General features: G+C 47.2%; 1 protein-coding gene across 2 annotated transcripts in view; it reads right to left on the reverse strand.

Moving 5' to 3' along the window:
- LOC126545410 (low-density lipoprotein receptor-related protein 2-like) overlaps nt 1-19,559 on the reverse strand; it is a 109,211-nt gene that overhangs the window by 59,374 nt on the left and 30,278 nt on the right. The window lies entirely within an intron of this gene.

Genomic DNA, 19,559 nt, shown 5'->3' on the forward strand with positions numbered 1-19,559 from the left:
TGTGACGTAATGCCCCGTGATCCGCTGCGGAGAGGCGTCGCAGCTGTGCTCGCTCAAAGCCTCGTCGCTGTGGTACCACGTGACTAGGCGAGGGTTCAATGGCTAAATATAGTCGGACGTAGCGTGAGCACTCGCACACACTAAGCCGACAGCACAAGTACGCTTGCGGTCGTGCGCAAGCTCGCGTCTATGCGCGTACTGCCGCGCCTCGCGAGAAATGGCGGTTTGCATCCACAAAAATGCGCAACAGCACGCGCTCACTGGGCTCACTCATAGACGCCTTGGCAGACGCCGCTACGGACTTTGTTTTGGACAGTGTTTCAAAATGCTTCGATATCTATAAACGTAATCGTTATATTTTTATAGCTGTTAGTTCTACACAAAAATGAAAGAAGAAACACTTTATTGCATGATATAAACCTGCTTCACTGAGAGTTGAATGTACCGCGCCGTAGCTGCGTAGCCAGGCGCGCTGACAAAAGGCAGCCCAAGCGCGCGATAACAGGGGCTGTTCCCCGAGATCATCACGTGTATGAGCCATACGCCTTGTCTGCGTATGCGTGGGTGCACGTCCGAGCTTACGTGTGGTCCGAGCTTACATCACCTTATCGTGCCCAACGCACTGGTGCAGCCAACGTAACCAGACGCGACCAACGCGCTTCGACACGCCCGGCGTCGAGCGACACTCGCTCTCGCGCTGATAATGTAGGAATATTGGGGGCGAGGACTTATCGAGCCGCCATCTGTCGGAAGCGCCTCCCTTGGGTGGTATGAGGGATCATGCGGTGCGCTCCTCATAGGTTTCGCTTACGGTGCTCAATAAAAACACCACGCGACAGCCCTCCTGGACTTTATGTAACTACTCTCAAAACGAGGGAAGTTTTTGACTGTCGATATAATAATCTTGGGCACACTGAGGCCTATCTTCCTGTAGGAAGCATTAAAGATGGTTGAAACATGTTCTTCAAAAGTTAGCCGGGAGTCAACCAATATTCTTAAGTCACGCACACAATTCTGTCTTTTCAAAGGAATGTTATCAAGTGAGTATTCGTAAAATGGACATTTTTGCGACTAAAGGAAACAAGTGTCTTAGTTGGATTAATACGAAAAAAGTTGGAAACACACCCTTCCGCGAGAGAATTCACATCTTCCGGTAATAATTCACAATCCTGCACAGATTCTATTTCACAGTAAAGTTTAATATCGCCAGCGTACAAAATGAGACGTGAATGACGCAAACATTCTTCAAGATCATAAACATATATAATGGGCCTAAGAACACCGGAAGTTGATTCATAAGGCAAACAGTACTTAACAGCAATGCGAACATAATTTAGCCGAGTGGACAGGTAGTCTTTGATCATGCAGCGTGCACAGGCTGGAACTAACGCTGTAACTCAAGAGGTTATGGATGAGAAGGTCATGAGAAACAATCTCAAATGCTTTTGACAGGTGGAAATATACTGGGTATTTAGCAACAGCGGGTCCCACACCATCAAGATAAGAAACAAGGTTTGTTTCCAAAGATCTACGATGAACAAAACCACGTTGGCATATATTAGTGTTATGCTTATTGAAAAATGACAGATGCGTAAACATAGCTGTTTCAGACACTTGAGCTACTATACTTTAGCAAACGGAGACAAGAGGGACATAGGGGTGATAATTTTTGTTGCCGCTCATGCTGCCACCTTTATGAACTAGCATAACTATTGCATTCTTCCAAGAAGAAGAAAAGGCACTCGTAGACAAAGCAAGATTATAAATGTGCGTAACGAGAGGAACAAAAATAGAAGAACAGCCTTTGATAACAAAACTTGGTATTCCGTCGTAAGCAAGAGAACGCTTTGGTTTCAACTTCATTACGGCCGCCGCGATATTGTGTTCTGAAAAACATGAGAAGTTGAAATGGTCACTGAATCTGTACTGCCGGTCACCAGAGCTAGGAGCATGAAAAATGTTCAGAAAATGCATATGCGATATTGTCGTAGTTTCTAAGAATGCCATGAGAAGAATGACTTATGACATTACTCTCAAGCCGTTAAGAAATGCAATCTATCACATAGAACCAGAAGCGTTTGGAATTGCATTTCGCGCATTCTCCGACAAACGTAATGCATACATCACTGTCTCTACGCAGTATACACGTTTCACCCCGCCGCCCAAGCTTTTCTACCCCGGGGTCCCACCTCTTCCCTCTCTGAAGAGTCGGACTTCCCAGTGCCATTAGTAACTTATGTAGATGTATTGCAGCACTTGCGCTTATCGCGACGAAAATACCCGGGCCCAACCAAGGGATTAGATAAATCATAAGAATTTACGAAGATTACAAATCATGTCATTTAATAACCCAGTCAAGCAACATGCTATTGAGCCACAATCCTTTTTGGGCGACTGTAAATTCTGCGGGGAGAACCATATTTGTACCATATGGTATGGGCCTGCCAAGCTAATAATAGTGCCTTAGAGACTACACAACAGCCAACGTGGGAAGGATGGGAGGCAGCCCTGTCCAGCTCAACCCTCGATGACCAGCGAGCCCTCGTGGAGAGCTAGAGCAGCGGCCTCAGCCAACGGAATTGTGGAATAAGAATCCGACCACCCTTCTCCTAACTACCCTCCCCTTTTCCTGTCAATAAAACGTTTTCATCATCATATACGTGTTTTCATTTCAAGATATATTGGCTGGCACGGGCACTCTGTCTTGTATGGCCTGTTGCAAATGGAGTGAAGTGTGGACCGACTGCCTCACTAATCAGGAGATCGCGAGAGGCGAGTTGGGTGACGCATTGGTGACGCATGGGTGACGCATAGGTGCGATTCACAGCAGCCGCCGCAGACAGACCTCCGCTCATGCAGCGCTTTGGCGAACAGACTACGCGCGCTACTCTAACGCCATTTCGCAGCCATCGTCACCGCAGAGTCTGTCTTGTGCGGCACTACGCTTCTCACGCTTTCGCCATACCCTACTTCTCCGCTTTCCTCCTCACGCTCTCTTCACTATCGCCGTCTTTTTTCTCCCACTGCCTACATTTGCTTTCATCCTTCGCTGCGCTCATTCACTCGGTTACGAGGGGCAACATCGACGCTCGCTGCAGGAACGGGGCCCAAACTGCGCTCTAAAACGCACCATCACGTCACAGACAGCGTTATACCATCAACAACAGCTGAGGACGACTAGTAGCACAGTCTGTGTAGCGGCACAACACAGTAGTCCCGGGACCAGCAAAATCACAAGCAGCACGGTCTGCTCGATGCACCGTAGACGGAATTGCAACAAAAACTCGCACAATAAAAACAAAGGTTACGGTGCTAAGCAGACGAAGCCGAAGTGAGACACAAACGACATATACGGCCGCCCGTATATGTCATTTTGGCTTGAAATGTGTAGAAGACATGCCAAGTTGATGTAGATGCCGCGGGGTGCTGCACCTTGTAGTTGATTGTCTACACGTACTTCAAAATTTAAGTATGTTTCAAGCTACACGCGCTAATGATATTTTGTAGATGTAAAGGTGATTTCAGTGGACACGCACACCAGTTATTTCCACTTCGAAGTTTTGTGTCAGTACTCTTTAAACTAAAACAGAAACAAGTCTCTGGAATAAAACTATGCTTTATATCCGCATGTTTGCATACTGAACAAACTCAAACTTGGCAGGCGAACCATCTCGAAATCATATGGCAGTCTTTAAAACAGTCAGTATTGCAGAGATGGCGTTTTAAATTTATGCACCTGAATGAATTAATCCAGCCGCACAAGTTCTATGGAATGTTCACTCTCGTTCCAAGCAGCATGCATAAAGCGTTGTTTTCCGAGTCAGATATGGCGACCCACTGACGCATTCCTGCTGATGACGTCAAAATCAGTATATCTAGTGCTTAAAGGGCCCCTGACTAGGTCTGGCCATTTTGAGCGGACAAGCGCCGTGCATACAATGCCCAAGATCCATCTATATAGGTCACGAAGCTTGGAACGAAAAGCATGCGAAAACCTAACGCCAAGGATATCAGTCAGTGGTGCACAATTGAAGCGTGACTCGGTAAGGGGGGACAAACACTGAAACTAGAAAACCCATGTGCAAAACGAATACTGTAAAATGTTCAATCAGGATACTGGCATACGAATAACTTTTCTGTTTCAGATATTTTTCCTGCACTAAAAGAACAAATGTTAATTTTTTTCTATTTCACAATTTATTATTTCTTTCTCGGTGACCCCTACCAACCATTCTGCCGCAAGACTTCGCAAAGCTGTGCAAGCCAGCTATTACATCGTGAAGAATGGTGTTGTTCCCTTGAATGCGACAGTTCCATCGGAGTTTTTTTTTTTCCTTGCAATTCTTCAAATATAACGTGACCGTGTGCACTCGGTCACATAACGATTCCATTGAATCCATTGACCATAATATCCTTTTCTTGAAGCTTGAGTATTACGGAAGTGTTGGCCCAGCGCTAACACTGCTAAAAAGCTTTTTATCTAATAGACAGCAGCTTGTCGTTAATTGTTTTTCTAATCGCTCATATATTAATAAAGGCGTTTTACAACTTTTGTTCTTAATGTACATTAACGACGCCTTCTTGCCTTTCTTGCTCCAAGTGTATTTCACATGCAGACGACACCACCATCTTTGGTCACAACCCTGACCTTAATGTTATAACTTGCAATTTACAAGCAGATTTAAATTTCCTTGTGCAGTGATGTGCAGCAAACTGGCAATCAATTAACCCTTCTAAATTGTCTTTTGTGCTTTTTCATTCACCAAACAGGAAAAAAGTATGTCTCCTTGTCTTTGCATCAACAACCAGGTTCTTACTTCATCTGATCACATTATCTTTCTCGGAGTCGTTGTTGACCCCCATCTTCGGTTTCAGAAACACATTTCGTCAGTCTGCATTAGAAGATCTTATACTAAATTCACTCCATGGTTTTCACCTTCCTTTCCCATTTTTGTTGATATTAATATTTTGCCTTTGTCTAGCCTTTATTTATATATAGGCATTATATTTAATATTTATACCCATCACCTCACTTTAGACATTTTCCCACAGCGTGCGCTCTTTAATCCTAATTCTACCCGCTTCCCTACCCATTGTAACTTGATCCTGCCCAATACCTGAGCTAATTATCATAGAGCCACTTCGTTTTTTCTTCAATAACATTGTGGAATAGTTTACGCACTCACATGAACTCTGTATAATCCTTGTATATGCTTAAGAAAAACCTGAAACAATTTGTTTTTGAACTATATATAATCGCTCTACCAAGGAAAGTTATTGATGCACTTACATATGTATTTTTCTTTTATAACATATATGCTCTCTTTCGTTTGTTTTGCTCTTTTACTTTGTAGTTTTACTCGTTTTACTTGCACAGGAGATCCCGCCAACGGTGATTAAACCTTGGGACCTGCTTCTATGTAATAAACTTGAATATTTATACCGCTAATCAGGTGTTCCCGTGCAGAGCGCGCAAAATCGTGCACTGCGCGAAACGAAACAACCGCAACAGCTACGATGCATCGATGCATGCGGGCGGATGGGGGCGCGCTCATCGAGGCATCTGAAAACCCCTCAATCTCTAAAAGTAGCGCCAACCACTTCCCTCCTACCCAGCTTCACTCCTGCGTTCGGCACGGCCTCGACAGTGGCGCCGCCTATGCTGGCCCTGCAGTAGCAGACGACGGCTGACGCGCTACCGGAAGAAATCCGCGGAAAAGTTCGTTCCAGCGCTGCGGAGCAGTTTCTGAGGCGAGATTTTGCTTCGTCAGTCGGTAACTGGCCTTAATAATGTCACGCTGGAATTGCGTAAAAGTAGAGAAAAGGACGATTATTGGAGGCGTAAAGCGCCCGCACGTTGAAAGAATTCGTGTTGCTCAAGCACGACGCATGCATACGGTGTGCTCAAAAACACGCGTAATTACCTCACTTTCAGGTTCTGACTGCGTGAAAGGACGTGTACGTGGTTTCGTAGGTTCATTTACGTACCTGCAGGATACTTTGTTCGGCCGGCGCGTGAGAGATTCCAACTGTCTGGGGTGAGAAACGCCTAGCAACAGGGTCGCTGCTGCTTCGCGCCTTTTACAGGTGTGTAGCTCATGCACAGGTTGTGGCAGCCATGAGCAACGTTTTCACACGTAGACAGTATGGTTAATTTGAACAACGTACCAGCACATGAAATATTTATTTATTTATTTATTTATTTATTTATTTATTACAATGCAAGTGGTTGGAATTTGATAGCAAGAACGAACTTGATGGGACAGCGGTTCCGAAAAAATTACCCCCGCCTCATTAGCACGAGTAAAGCTTTTGTTGAAGTGCTAATTTTATATCTGTGTACTACGTGCGTCTGCATTATTTTGCGTTGTAACTTTTCGCAGGGAAGCAGTGTTTAACTGGAACACTCAAGGCACACAAGACAATGAAAAAAAATTGAGTTTTACAGGCCAAAACGATGATCTGATTATGTCCCCCCGTAATGGGGGCTCCGGATTTTGAGCTGCTGGGGTCTTTAACGTGTCCCAATGCACGGGTCACCGGCGTCTTTGCATCTCGCCCCAATCGAAATGCGGCCGACGCGGCCGCGATTTGATCCCGCAACCTCCCGCGATCAATCCGTCTGCGCGTACTTTTGTCGCACTGGGCCGGCAATGGCGGTCGGAGAGCACTGGAATGAAAAATATACAAAATAGCGCGCGTGCTTCCACGTGACACGGATTGGCGAATGGAGGAGCGGAAGAGGCTGGGGCGACAGGAGGCGTGGAGGAGGAAACGCCGGGGAGAGCGGGGTGGCGGAAAGATCTAAGAATGGCGCTACTTTTGGAAAATTGGAGTTCTAGGCACCCTACACGGAGGAAGGAAACTAAGGAGAGGCCCTGACGTCACTCTTTGTGAAGCAAAAGTGAAGCCGGAATTTGGCGTTGCTCATGGCGATGCTCCGCCTTTTGGGCCACCCTCCTCTCTTGTTTACATCTTTCGCGAAACCACGCCGCGCTGCGCGTGGTGTCGCGCGCGGAGCGCGCGCGATCGCGCAACATCTGGCAGAGCAGGGTGCAGGTAACACAGCGCAACAAGACACGGTGACTAACGCAAACCCGCCCACTCAGCGCCTTTGCCACGGCACGAAACCTACCAGAGCAACACGTGTGAGCGCTCAAAACCATAACGCCGCCATTATGGCCCAAAAGGCGTGGCCATACAACAAAAAAAAAAAATAAAAAAGCAGCAAAAAAAAATGAGAACCTACTACGTCATTTCCGCCACATTTTTCTCCTAGCGCGCGGAGGGGGTAGGGCCTCTCCTTAGTTTCCTTCCTCCGTGGCACCCTAGCAAGAGCTCGCGCGCGACGCCGCCAGCGGAAATACGCCGCGCAGAGAAAAAAGCAAGGGGGGGGTGGTGAAATGAAGGCGGGACCCGTGACGTATGTGTCACGAGATCCTCGAGCTCCGGTAAGGGAGAACGTATTTTCTGGGAATTTCGCTTGCGGAGGCCAGGCGGGGCAAGTGGAGAGAGCGTCTCCCTTGGCAGTGGCGCTCGCCTCCTGAAATCATGGGTTCGCTGCACTGAAATATTTCTATTTCGGCTACTAATGAACCCATTTTTTAAAAAAATTTCTTGTGGCAGAACGCTCCCTAAAGGACATGTAACAACTTCCAGCGCCTAACCTAAATTTGGTATGTGGCCTGGTGAAGGGGTCTTAAGCGTCCCATTTAAATTTACGCGCTCTGGGCCACTATTTTGTAGCGATGCATTTCCCGATGCCAATGCCTTTCGGTGCTTTTCGCTTTCTTGAGTGGTCAAGCGACGCTCCGCATCAACGAGTACCTCCTCACGCGCTGAGGACATCCGAGGCACCCTAGGCCACTCACGAACGCCAAAAGCGCCGAAGGGCATTAGCATAGAAAACTGCATCGCTGCAATATACAGGCCCATATCCAGCATGACACGAAATCACAACAGGCTAGAAGAGGCTAAATATAGCGAAAAACAATTTTACACGAACTGTCGCTTTCCGTAAAAAGCTTTATTTGGAAATATCTCGATGCGTTTCTTGAAATACCCGCGCAGAAAGTGGAGCGCGCTGTCATATAGGCTCCCTGAATGTTTCACGCCGTGCACAGGCTTTTCTTTTTCTACTTTCGCATTTTTATTAACTATTTTGAGCGCACTAGTCCCGTAAGACTAGCTGTGCACAATTTCTGATTGCGAAACGAATCTTTTGGATTCAGTGATGCGGGCTTGCACGGCTACTGCGTAACATGGCGGCGCCGAGGCCGCCCGACAGCAAAACAAATGTTAACACCAACTTTCACATAGTCTCATCTCTTCGACGGCAAAGTATCGGCGGCATTTTGCCGTCATTATCGATATCGGACGCTTGCTCTGACATTCCCAGGGTTGCAAGTTACAAGTGTTCGGAACGCGAATCGTTCGCTTGCTGTCGCGTGAGTGGTCAGAATCGCGTTTTAGTGCGAAAGCTCTATTCTCGGCGCGCGTTTGACCTTCAGCCGCCGGCGCGCAAATGTGAAAGTGTGATGTCACGTCACGTGATCCGCTGCGGACAGGCGTCGCAGCTGCGCTCGCTCGAGCTTCGCCGCTGTGTACCACGTGACTAGGCGACGGTTACAGCTGCTTCGGCGGCGCTTGGTCACTCAGCCTCGACATGGAAGAAGCACACGCCGGTGCGAGCGCGTGAATTCTTCGCCGCAGGCGCCAGGCTGAGTCTAAGCACACTACCGATACAGCTCGTCGGGAAGAAGCACTGAAGAACCGTGTCTAACCATGCTTAACAGAGCTTTCGCTCGTATAACTAGGTTCAAGCCACGTTGAACCCCAGCCACTTTTTTGATGACGAAAGTGTGATTCTGACCACTCACGCGAAGAAACGGTGTTACAATCGGCTAGCGTAGCGTACGATCGGCTAGCGTCATCGTAGACCTTCCAACCTTTCTTGATTTCCTGGGAACTTGTGAACTTAGTGACGTTAAAGGGACACTAAAGCGAAACAATAAATCAGTTTAGACTAATGAAGCATTGTTTGAGAACCCTGCAGGCAGTCATTACAAAAAACAGTTTGATTATTAGATGAGAAAATGAAGGCCCAAGTATCAGTATTTGAATTTCGCGCCGGAACCCCAGCGCCGTTACGTCAGCGTGACATCAGGGATTCCAAAGTATTTTTTCGCATTTGGGCCGCGTTGGCTGAATAAAGGTTCCCGAAACTTGCCGTGTTTAATATTTCGTTCCTTCAGAACACAATGTAGTCAATCTGTACCGCTATATATAATTAGTAGGCCCTAGAAGATGCCATCAAAATCCAAGACGTCACAGCCCCCAGGTGCGAGAACTTAAGTAGGCGTCGACACCCGTATTTCGTTCTTGCGCTTTTTCTGGCTTACCAAACGTCTTATCGTTGTAAGAGTGGTGTTTTTGGTGTTGTAGAACGGCAATTTACTGATCCAGAAGAAATCATTTTTCACTTTAGTGTCCCTTTAAGAGTACGTTCCATCAGTCAGACCAGTGGCGACACCATGGTGTGATACGTTTGACGGAAGAATACGAGGTTGATGGATGCCGCCCTGGAAAGAAACGCCCTGGAAATTGCGTTCTGCACCGTTTCGTTACGGTGCCTGCTAGCCGCGCCCACACTCTAAAAAAAAGTTTGCACCCTTTGGGGTGTATATCTGCCACACAACGATAATCGTCATCTGCCTTGATGCGTTTTCTTTCTTTAACGCTGCGAGCCCGGTACTACCCAGTAACGAACGGCATGCGCGTTGTCAGCAGGACATAGCATTCCCGACAGGAAAGTAGCGGGCGCGGCGTTTTCAAGAAAGGAAACGGATCAAGGCAGATGAAGATTATTGTTGTGTGGCAGATATACACCCCAAAGGGTGCAAACTTTTTTTAGAGTGCAAACGGACCGTCTCAAAAACCAGCTATTCCATGAGCCGAGACGCGTCAACTGAGACAAGCGTGAACCCTCCTATTAACGCGTACCCCCTTCTTTCTCTGGGGCAGTGAGCTGTGTAAGCCTGAAGGTACTTCTCTGTGTTGAGTGAACAAAGCTGCCGGAGTGATTACGCACGCCCTGGCCCTCAAGGCGGAGCCTTCGGCGACTTTAGACGCTCCGGATGGAGGAAAATATGACCGCAGATTTCACTGACCTAGGGAGGTCAAAAGGGATTTAAGCGGACTTTTTCGGTTTCTTCTGGGTGCTTCAATTCAGACATGCTAGACTGCCGAGACGTAACGCTCTCTACTTCTCATGTAGACAGTGTAAATAAACCCAGTACTCATCGTTCTCAATAAGAACCAGTTCCTCTCTTTAAAAACGTCCTTAGCGTGGAAGAGTCGCACGACGGCATGGCCAACTACACATTTTTACAAGCCCAACTCTCACAACGGAGAGCGATCGATTTGCTTTGCGAACCGTTGGCGCCCAGGCCTAACAAAAGACACGTACCATTTTCGGCGCAAGATTGCTTTGATTTCTATACACCAGACAGCACCACGGTATTTGGTTGGCCATCCGTTCGCTCTACTAAGGGCCTCACCGAGCAGAGAGAGATACTCATCGAGGAGGTGACCATATAGCTGTTTTACGTGCGTATATACTGTATATTAATAACCTTACCACTGCCCTTCACATGCATCATGTCGCATAACAACAAATTGCTTAAAACAGCGAGAGCACGCCATCATCATCAGCAGCAGCCTGGTTACGCCCAGCGCAGGGCAAAGGCCTCTCCCATACTTCTCCAACTACCCCGGTCATGTACTAATTGTGGCCATGTTGTCCCTGCAAACTTCCTAATCTCATCGGCCCACCTAACTTTCTGCCGCCCCCTGCTACGCTTCCCTTCCCTTGGAATCCAGTCCGTAACCCTTAATGACCATCGGTTATCTTCCCTCCTCATTACATATCCTGCCCATGCCCATTTCTTTTTCTTGATTTCAACTAAGATGTCATTAACGCGAGTTTGTTCCCTCACCCAATCTGTTCTTTTCTTATCCCTTAACGTTACACCTATCATTTTTCTTCCCATAGCTCGTTGCGTCGTCCTCGATTTAAGTAGAACCCTTTTCGTAAGCCTCCAGGTTTCTGCCCCGTACGTGAGTACTGGTAAGACACAGCTATTATACACTTTTCTCTTGAGGGATAATGGAAACCTGCTGTTCATGATCTGAGAATGCCTGCCAAACGCACCCCAGCCCATTCTTATCCTTCTGATTATTTCACTCTCATGATCCGCATCAGCAGTCACTACCTGTCCTAAGTAGATGTATTCCCTTACCACTTCTAGTGCCTCGCTACCTATCGTAAACTGCTGTTCCCTTCCGAGACTGTTAAACATTACTTTAGTTTTCTGCAGATTAATTTTTAGTACCACCCTTCTGCTTTGCCTCTCCAGGTCAGTAAGCATGCATTGCAGTTGGTCCCCTGAGTTACTAAGCAAGGCAATATCATCAGTGAAGCGCAAGTTACTAAGGTATTCTCCATTTACTCTTATCCGCAATTCTTCCCAATCCAGGTCTCTGAATACCTCCTGTAAACACGCTGTGAAAAAGGGACCATTTCCAAGGAAAACAAGTGTGACAATGTAACTTCGAAGCATGGTGTATTGGGCCAGTTCCTAATTTTCTATGGTGCAGTAACGTTACGGTGCGAAAGGGTCCTGCGTCCTGCTTTCGCAATGAAATCCTAATGCCAGTGTGACGATATCGCAAGTGAGGTGTAGGTGACTATAGCTTTTTTTTTTATGCTACAATAGCTCGCCCACTGCAAACGACGCAACAAGATACCGTGAAAGCACGGGAGAGAGGAAGTAGACAAAACAACAAGCGTTGAAGAATATGAGAACACAGATATACACCACCGCAGTAGAGGTACACCGTTCGACAGGGGCTCCAGTCACATTCAAACTACAATAACTAGCGAAACACAAGACCGTACGTGTAATTTAAAAGCAGCCGCCCACCATTTTTTGAAGCCTCATGCACTTTATGCGCTAGTTCTCGGGCGCCGTGCGTTCGGGCGACGAACGAGCTGCGTCATGGGCTGTGAGATAAGTATTTTCGAAAAAATGCGAAGCGCCCATCTTCATTATCGCTATAATCTCTATCACAGTGATACTACACGTGAAACGAACTGGTAGCTGGTTTCTGTGGTTTTACATGGAATAACTACAATCTTTAGTTTACGCGACACTAAAGGAACTCAGAAAATAATTGAGTAATGTTCCAATGGATACCTGGCCACTGCAATATCCCTGGGAATCATCTTAAAACTTTTTGTGCGCAAACAAACAGGGACGAAGAATAGGAGCAACACAAGGACGAGCGCTTCGTCCCTGTTTATTTGCGCACAAAAAGTTTTAAGATGAATCTGTTCCAACTAGACCGACTCGCAATTATGCTCCCTGGGAATGTTTCAGCCTGTGGATAGCACATGGAGCGCCTTTGAATGAAGCCACCGGAAGTAGGCTGCTTATCCCGGAAGGCTGTGCTTGGCGAATTTGCGACGGCACTTCGCGTGCACGCGTGAGTTCGGCACTTCTTTTCTTCCCCCGACTTAGTTACTTGCCTGTCGTGCCGCAAACTACCAAAGCCGGTAGCAGAAGTGTTCTAGGAAGATGTTCAGAATTTACACCGCCGCGCCCACAGCGTCGCTAACACGAGCGCCGCGCGCGGGAAAGACACGTGATTGAGAAAACGCAGAAATGTCGCATATGGGTTCAGATTATCACACACACAGAAAAAAAAAAACTTCCCAAACAAAAAGAGACAACAACAGCCCCAAAACGCGGCAAACCACAAATAAAAAGTTGTTACGGCTGCAATATTACAATAAGTGCAGCATATGCCCTAATTCGGGGACAAGTTGCCGCACCACGCCACACCCTTGCTTCACCAGCGCCCGGATCGGCGAGCGGAGAAACAGTATCCAGCGAAACATAGTAGACATCAGTGGTTGTAGCAGACAAGGCAGCGGGACGAGCGCATGTTAACGTCACATCTGGCCTCCCTCTATAATACAAGGCGAATTACCGCATATACTAAGACAGATCTCAGCCCATGGTCGCAGAGTGACTGCTTTGATCAGAACCCGAAATCTTCAGCTTTATCTCATAATGACCCTTCACTTCAATTTAAAATCCCGTCCACATCAGATAATACCAGAACCTTTGAAACGCTCATTCACCGTCTGCAGTGGTGAATGAACACTTTCTTTTGAAAAAATTTCGAGAGCTGATAGTCCGGAATGCACTTGTGGCCACGCGGATGAGAATATACAGCATCTTCTGTTAGAATGTCCGCAACCCGACACACGGAGACGGCGTTTAGCGCATGATTTAGTGGCATTGGGCTGCAGAACATTGGATATTTTGTCGGAGTTGGAAGTTAACCAAAGATCGGTAGGGCGGTTGGCTTTGGGAGCCCACGGTAAAACCGTTGGCTCCCAAATGAGGCAGTGCAGGGTGACATGGGTTGGGCCTCTTTTGAAGTCAGAGAAGCACAGAGCAAAATTAGTTATGAAGAAAGACTCAGGAACATGCATGAAAATAAATGGACAGCTAAAGGGCACAAGTATCTCTACTTGAAAAGCGCAGACACAGAATGGAGAAAGAGGTCAAGAAAGTTTACAAGCAAGTGCAACGTAATTGAAACTGTAAATAGACAACGAGGAGTCATCAGAAAGAAAGTGAGAGAAAGAAAGACAGTCAATTGGATGCAAAGAATGGAAACAAGAAGGATCATAGAGATTTACAAGAATGGGAATAAAGAATTTAGAAGGTAAAATATGTATGATAAAACAAAGGACAGTGCCTTGCTATGTGAGGATCGAGCCGGTTGCTTAAGGAGAAAAACCGGATCAAATATTCAAAACTAGGCGAGGCGTGTGTATGCTGCAGCAGAAATCCTGAGACCACTCAGCACATCCTAATGGAATGCGAAGGTATTCACCCAGTGAAACCCGCAGGTAACGTACACCTTCCATAAGCGCTTGAGTTTAAGTGGACGGAAGCGTTATTCGGTCAGCAGTCGAGATAAGCAAGAGACGTTTAGAGTATTCGTAGAAAAAAAGCAGCGTAGAGATTGATACGACCGGACCTCTTACAGACATAGCTAGCGGTACAAGGTACATTTTGAAGGAGAAAAAAGATTCAGGAGATGTATACAAAAATGCTAGATAAAAAACGTGTATAGCATACCTGATTATAGATCAAGCAAGCTAGGTGACTATTTGTCACCGCCCCGTTTCAAAGGAGATGCCACTAAATCCTCATCATCGATCACGATCAAGAGGCCTGATCGCGGTTCACGGATCGCGATTTCCTGGATCCGGATCGCGCAAGATCGCCATCGCAAATGACCATGTAGCAATATTCGATCCGGATCAAGCTCAATCAGGATCGGCCGCGATCGTGATCAGAAGTGTACGTGTGACACCGGTATTAGCCGTCACTATCCACACACAGTTTGAGCCGATGTCGATCGCGTTCAGCCAAGGTTAGGCCTATCAGAGTCGCTGAGTTCGGGTGTCTACCACCGGCGGATCTGAGCGACTGATCTGAAGCTAACTAACCCATTAGGATGAAGAAAAGTGATTTTGCAGTTCAGTGCTGACCATACATATTTGAAATAAACCAGTCTTTATTTCGTACAATGCACACACAAAAAGCTAGAAGCGACGACACGGCGCACTATCAATATCGATACTTTGCCATTCTCCCAAGACTGCCAGTTGCACTCGCCGGCACTTCCTTAAATTAGGCTACGTACATGGGTGTATTTTTACGTATTGCTATGCTGACTCATTATTTAGCTTCCGAGGTGCACTGTTTGCCTCGTGTCCCAAATGGGCAGCAAGCGGAACCACCTTCCATATAGGCTAGCGTAAACAACCACCTCGTTCAGCTGCCAATGGTGTCAATACTGGCATCGGCGTTTCCGCGAGAAAACTATGCGTTCTCTAAATGAATGATCATACGCAAAAGGTTCTAATCTATGACTACCTTACGGAACATATTGTGTGCACGAGGAGAGCACGAAGAACGATAATTCGGGCATGACAACGTTCCCATATGCTAGCCATATACGGTCTCCAGCTCGCTGTTTTATAAGGTGTGTGGTCGATCATATCAGCGCGACTGCGAGTGATGCAACGGTGCTCATATGCACAAAATCTGCGCGTTTTGTTATGTTCTGACATTTGTAATGTCTGATGCGCGGCTAACATATTTCCCGCGAACGACGAGCGGTCGCTGTACCTGTCGATATAAACAAATGCACCGGTCGGAGCTTTGGACTGTCAGTGGCGTTCTTCCGGGATACAAATGTGGAAAGTAATGCTGCACAGCATCTTTAGTGAGTATGCGAAACGCTTCCCTGAGAAGGGGTAAAACACCTAAAATGGTAAGCAGGACGCGTTTAAAATCAGTGGTTAGGGCTACCCTTGGTCTCAATCTTGCAGCACGATATGATGCGCATGGGTGCTGGTTTTCGTAGTGGCGGGTCGAATGCGAACGGCGATTCGTGGCTACAGAGTTCGTCAGAATCGTAAGTGTCAATATCCGAAGAGCTGGTGCAGCTGACAAGATTTTTAGCATATCAGTTATTCTGGTAAACGAAGACGGACGGGGCCTTTTACCGTATGAGCGGAGGCGCCAACGTCGATGTTTTGCATGTTACAACTACCCGGTGGCGCACAGCTCAATCAGACAAACACAGCTAATATTGCAGTAACCAAATGTATTCTCCTTCGCTCCTTGCGTATTCTCGGTAGCGGTGTAATCGTGTTACTGGCGAAAATTTACACCAGCACCAAAGGAAAGTACACTTGGTTACTTCAATACTATTAGCTGTGTTAGTCTGGTTGAGTTCTGCGCCACCAGATGGCTGCACCGCGCAGGCCGCTCATGCTTACGCCTCCGTCCCTCCGGAGGGGCGTTTACAGGAGGGGCGGACAAACTAAAACTATGGTGGCTCTAAAACTCGCCCTAAGGTCCGCTTTCGTTATCCCAGCGGGAGACCGGCATACCTTGCGCGCCTTTCCCGCTGGTGTGCCGCTCGTGACGTCACACTAATAGGTTCACTCGGCTGCTCGGTCAGGTTTCAGTTTCGTTTTTGCGCTTTTTTGCTTGTTTAAAATTATTTCTGAATTTTCAGAAAAATTATATCACACACGTGACTCGGGAACTTAAAATTCCATTACTTCGACATGGTAAAAATATCTACAATGTTGCCCTTCATTGTAAATGTCAAGAAAGGACTCAATGGGTGGCTCTGTATGTCGAAAGTGTGGGTGCGAACTGTTTTTCCCCCCTTTTTTCCCCAAAGGACTGCGGTTTTATGGACATTCAGAGAAAAACTTACAAGAATAATTGAAGCAGCAAAAATTGCAAGTTTGGGCACTTAATGTGTAAGCATTCCGCGACCTTTCAAAGAAAGAATCAACACTTTTTAATGTGTCCTGGCGAGCGCTTTGATAGTGTATACGAATGTGTACTACGGATAAATATTGAAAACGCACGCAGTTAAAGCGGTCACAAAAAGCAGTTCAACTTGACAAATTTTTTAAGACAGCGCGAGTGAGAAATTACAGATTAAATAGTCATCTGTGTGTACAACAGAGTACTACAGATATTTGTCGAGCAAAAATGTAAATTCTTAAAGGACATGCTGCCAGCGACAATGGATGCTGCAGAAAAAGTGCATCCTCTAACAGAGGGGAGAAGAGGGCGAACTAGCGAATAGTATTTTGGTTGAGTAAACTAGCGAAGTTTACTCAACTATTTTTTACGGCGAAGAGTGAACTAGCGAAGAGCTTGTCCAGCAAGAAATCTACGCAGCCATTTTGCACTATGTTAGGAAGCGAAGCACAATGTCAACTCGCCTTCGCGATAAATCGAGAGGACAAGGCAATTCTTGAAACCAGAGAGCCTTCGGTTTACACATTTTTGCAGTGGTATAAACAACGAAGCGTCGGGACACTAACACATCACACATTCAGTACGACAGAGTGAAGAAATGACCTGGTCTTGGAGCGTCCTCGAGGAGCGTTCCTATGGACGACCGCACGCCAAGTTTCATCCTAGACACCAGCGCTCGTTTCTCCCCTGGCGGAACAATTTCATCTCCAACGGGTGTAGGTTTCCGCCGCCGCTTCCCTTAGCGGTCGCGCCCGCGTTCAGTTCGCGCTGCGCGCGAAACGTATGTTGTTTGCGACGGCGCCTCTTCGGATGGCCGGACATTATTATTGTGTTGTTAACTGTCACGACAGCAATGTAAACACGAAAGGGTTGATGCCACCAGTGAAATTCTGCCGATTCACAAGAAAATGGTACGAAAAAAGCAGACGACAGACATGGATTACTACGGTGCGCCGAGCGAAGTAAACAACTGGCAAACGAAGCGAGCTCGTTCATTGATCACTCCTGAGTGTATGACGGTTTTTATATGTAACCCACATGAATTTAATAATTACTCGGTACATAATCCTCTTACTCATATAAAAACTAAGTTGTTCGACGAGCGCTTGTCCTGTCTTCTTTCTCGTGTTTCGTTAGCGCCTGCGCGAGCTGCTGCCGCCGCCTGACTCAAGCGCTCGCCGCATCGCGATGCAATGCGCTCCGAGTTTTCCCCTAAATGTGAAAGACTGTACATCGCCCTTCGAATGAAATGTCCACGCGCGCACACGTGGGCACACACCGCGCGCGGCACGAAACGTGCCCAAACACGCGCAGTGCAGGAGGCAATCAAGGCGGTGCGAACGAGAGGTGGGAGAGGGGTACCACCCGCTAATAGAATTTTGCTTCGCATGCGGCGCTCTCAACGCCGGAGCAGCAGCGCCGCTCTCGGTGCCGTTCTTGTCCATAGGGTGTTACGTTTCGCCTGCAACGCGCGGTATAGACCGTTTTTTCGTAGGCGCCGCCATATTGTGAACGCAGTGGCGCCGCCTATGAGCAGCGCCATACTGGCTTGGGTGAAAGCGGTCTTTTGCATGGCAGGTACACGCTCGGCGGCAGGTTCTGGCGTTTGTTTTCGCGGTCGTGCGGTCTGTTTAGTATGACGTGCGTCTTCTACGTGGTAAACGGTTCTGTGAGACGTGCTGAAGTGGTTTAAGGCGTCATGGCCGGAATTTCTGCAGGCGTTGAGGTGGACGGAACACGCAGCGCGATGTGTGCGCGCATATTCGAGTCTACAATCAGCCTCGGAGATGAATTGTGTATTTCTGAATGTTCCAGTCGCTAATGTGACCTTATTGCGGTATTATCCTCTATTTCTAAGCTGCGGTTTAGGAGCCATGAAACATACGCGACGATCGTAACAGCGTGAGCAACGTTCTGCTACGATAGGAGCTGTGAGTATACTCTGACAAGCGTTCAAACTGTTCGATGCAGGTTACATTGCGTGACTACTTGGTTCGATGGATGAGGTTTCCGCCCCTGAATAAAATAGTTTTGGCAAGTGATAGATAGCAGCATACCTTACAGTCTGAATTACGCTTGTCCAGCAAAGGGACTGTTTACGAACTGCGCGAGCATCCTAAGCAGGGGTAGGTGCTGGATTACATATATATTTGTTCTATTTACCGCATAGTCCAAGCATACCGCATCAGCGGTTATATATTTATAAACGTTGTGCGGCGTGACTATGCGAGGCCCTATTGCGGCGTTAGGCCGTTTTCTCTTGCTTTTTCGAGGTAGAGGATGATAACCGACTTTCTTTTTCGGTTGTCTTCGTTCCGTTCTCTACGACGCACTCACACACATTACGGAAATTTTGTCCTCAAAAATAGGCATCGCATTCTTTTTATGCGATCCTTCATATGTTATGGCTGTATGCAGGCCAAAAAGAGAATGCCGACGCGCACAGCTTACATATGTACCGAGCTGGTTCACCAACCGCAGTGATCGCTGTGCTGAGCAGCGCCATCGGCCTCATGCAGGAAGGCTAGCGTAGACATACGGTAATTTGAAGCCTACTAGACTTGAAATGCGCGCGAACGATGCCGGTGCATCACAAATATTTGATTGCGCCTGCCGCTTAGATGTTTCCTGGTTGCCTTATATATAGGTTGGCCGTGCACGAGCATGCGCTCTTATGCTTTATGTTTTACTCCCTACGCCAAGCGATCAGATATTGAGCAGATTTACCATCTCGCGCTGCTAATACAGAGACACCGGTTTTCTTTGTTGAATTAAAACCGATATGAGCAAAATATTTCACAACACATACTCACACCGCGACTCATAATGTGCGTACACCGCGGCTGATAAAACGCGTCACATTTTTGCGCCCCCAAAAGATATTTCCGCCTACTGTAGCTACCGATGCACCGAAAGGCTTCCCTGACGACCTTATATGAACGGACACGGCGTAAATTTCACAAAGTACCATCTGAAACATCTCAAAATCGTTCCGCAGCACGCGACAGCAATACTTTCAAGCAGCGCCGCGCCGGATCGCCCAAGCCAGAGAGGAGGAAAGGCTCCCAGCGTGCCCTATCCTCCTCGCCCGTTGAAACGGTCTATAGCCGGCGCGGATGC

Source organism: Dermacentor andersoni, chromosome 1, assembly GCF_023375885.2.
Source record: "Dermacentor andersoni chromosome 1, qqDerAnde1_hic_scaffold, whole genome shotgun sequence".
In the NCBI taxonomy this organism is placed as follows: Eukaryota; Metazoa; Arthropoda; class Arachnida; order Ixodida; family Ixodidae; genus Dermacentor; species Dermacentor andersoni.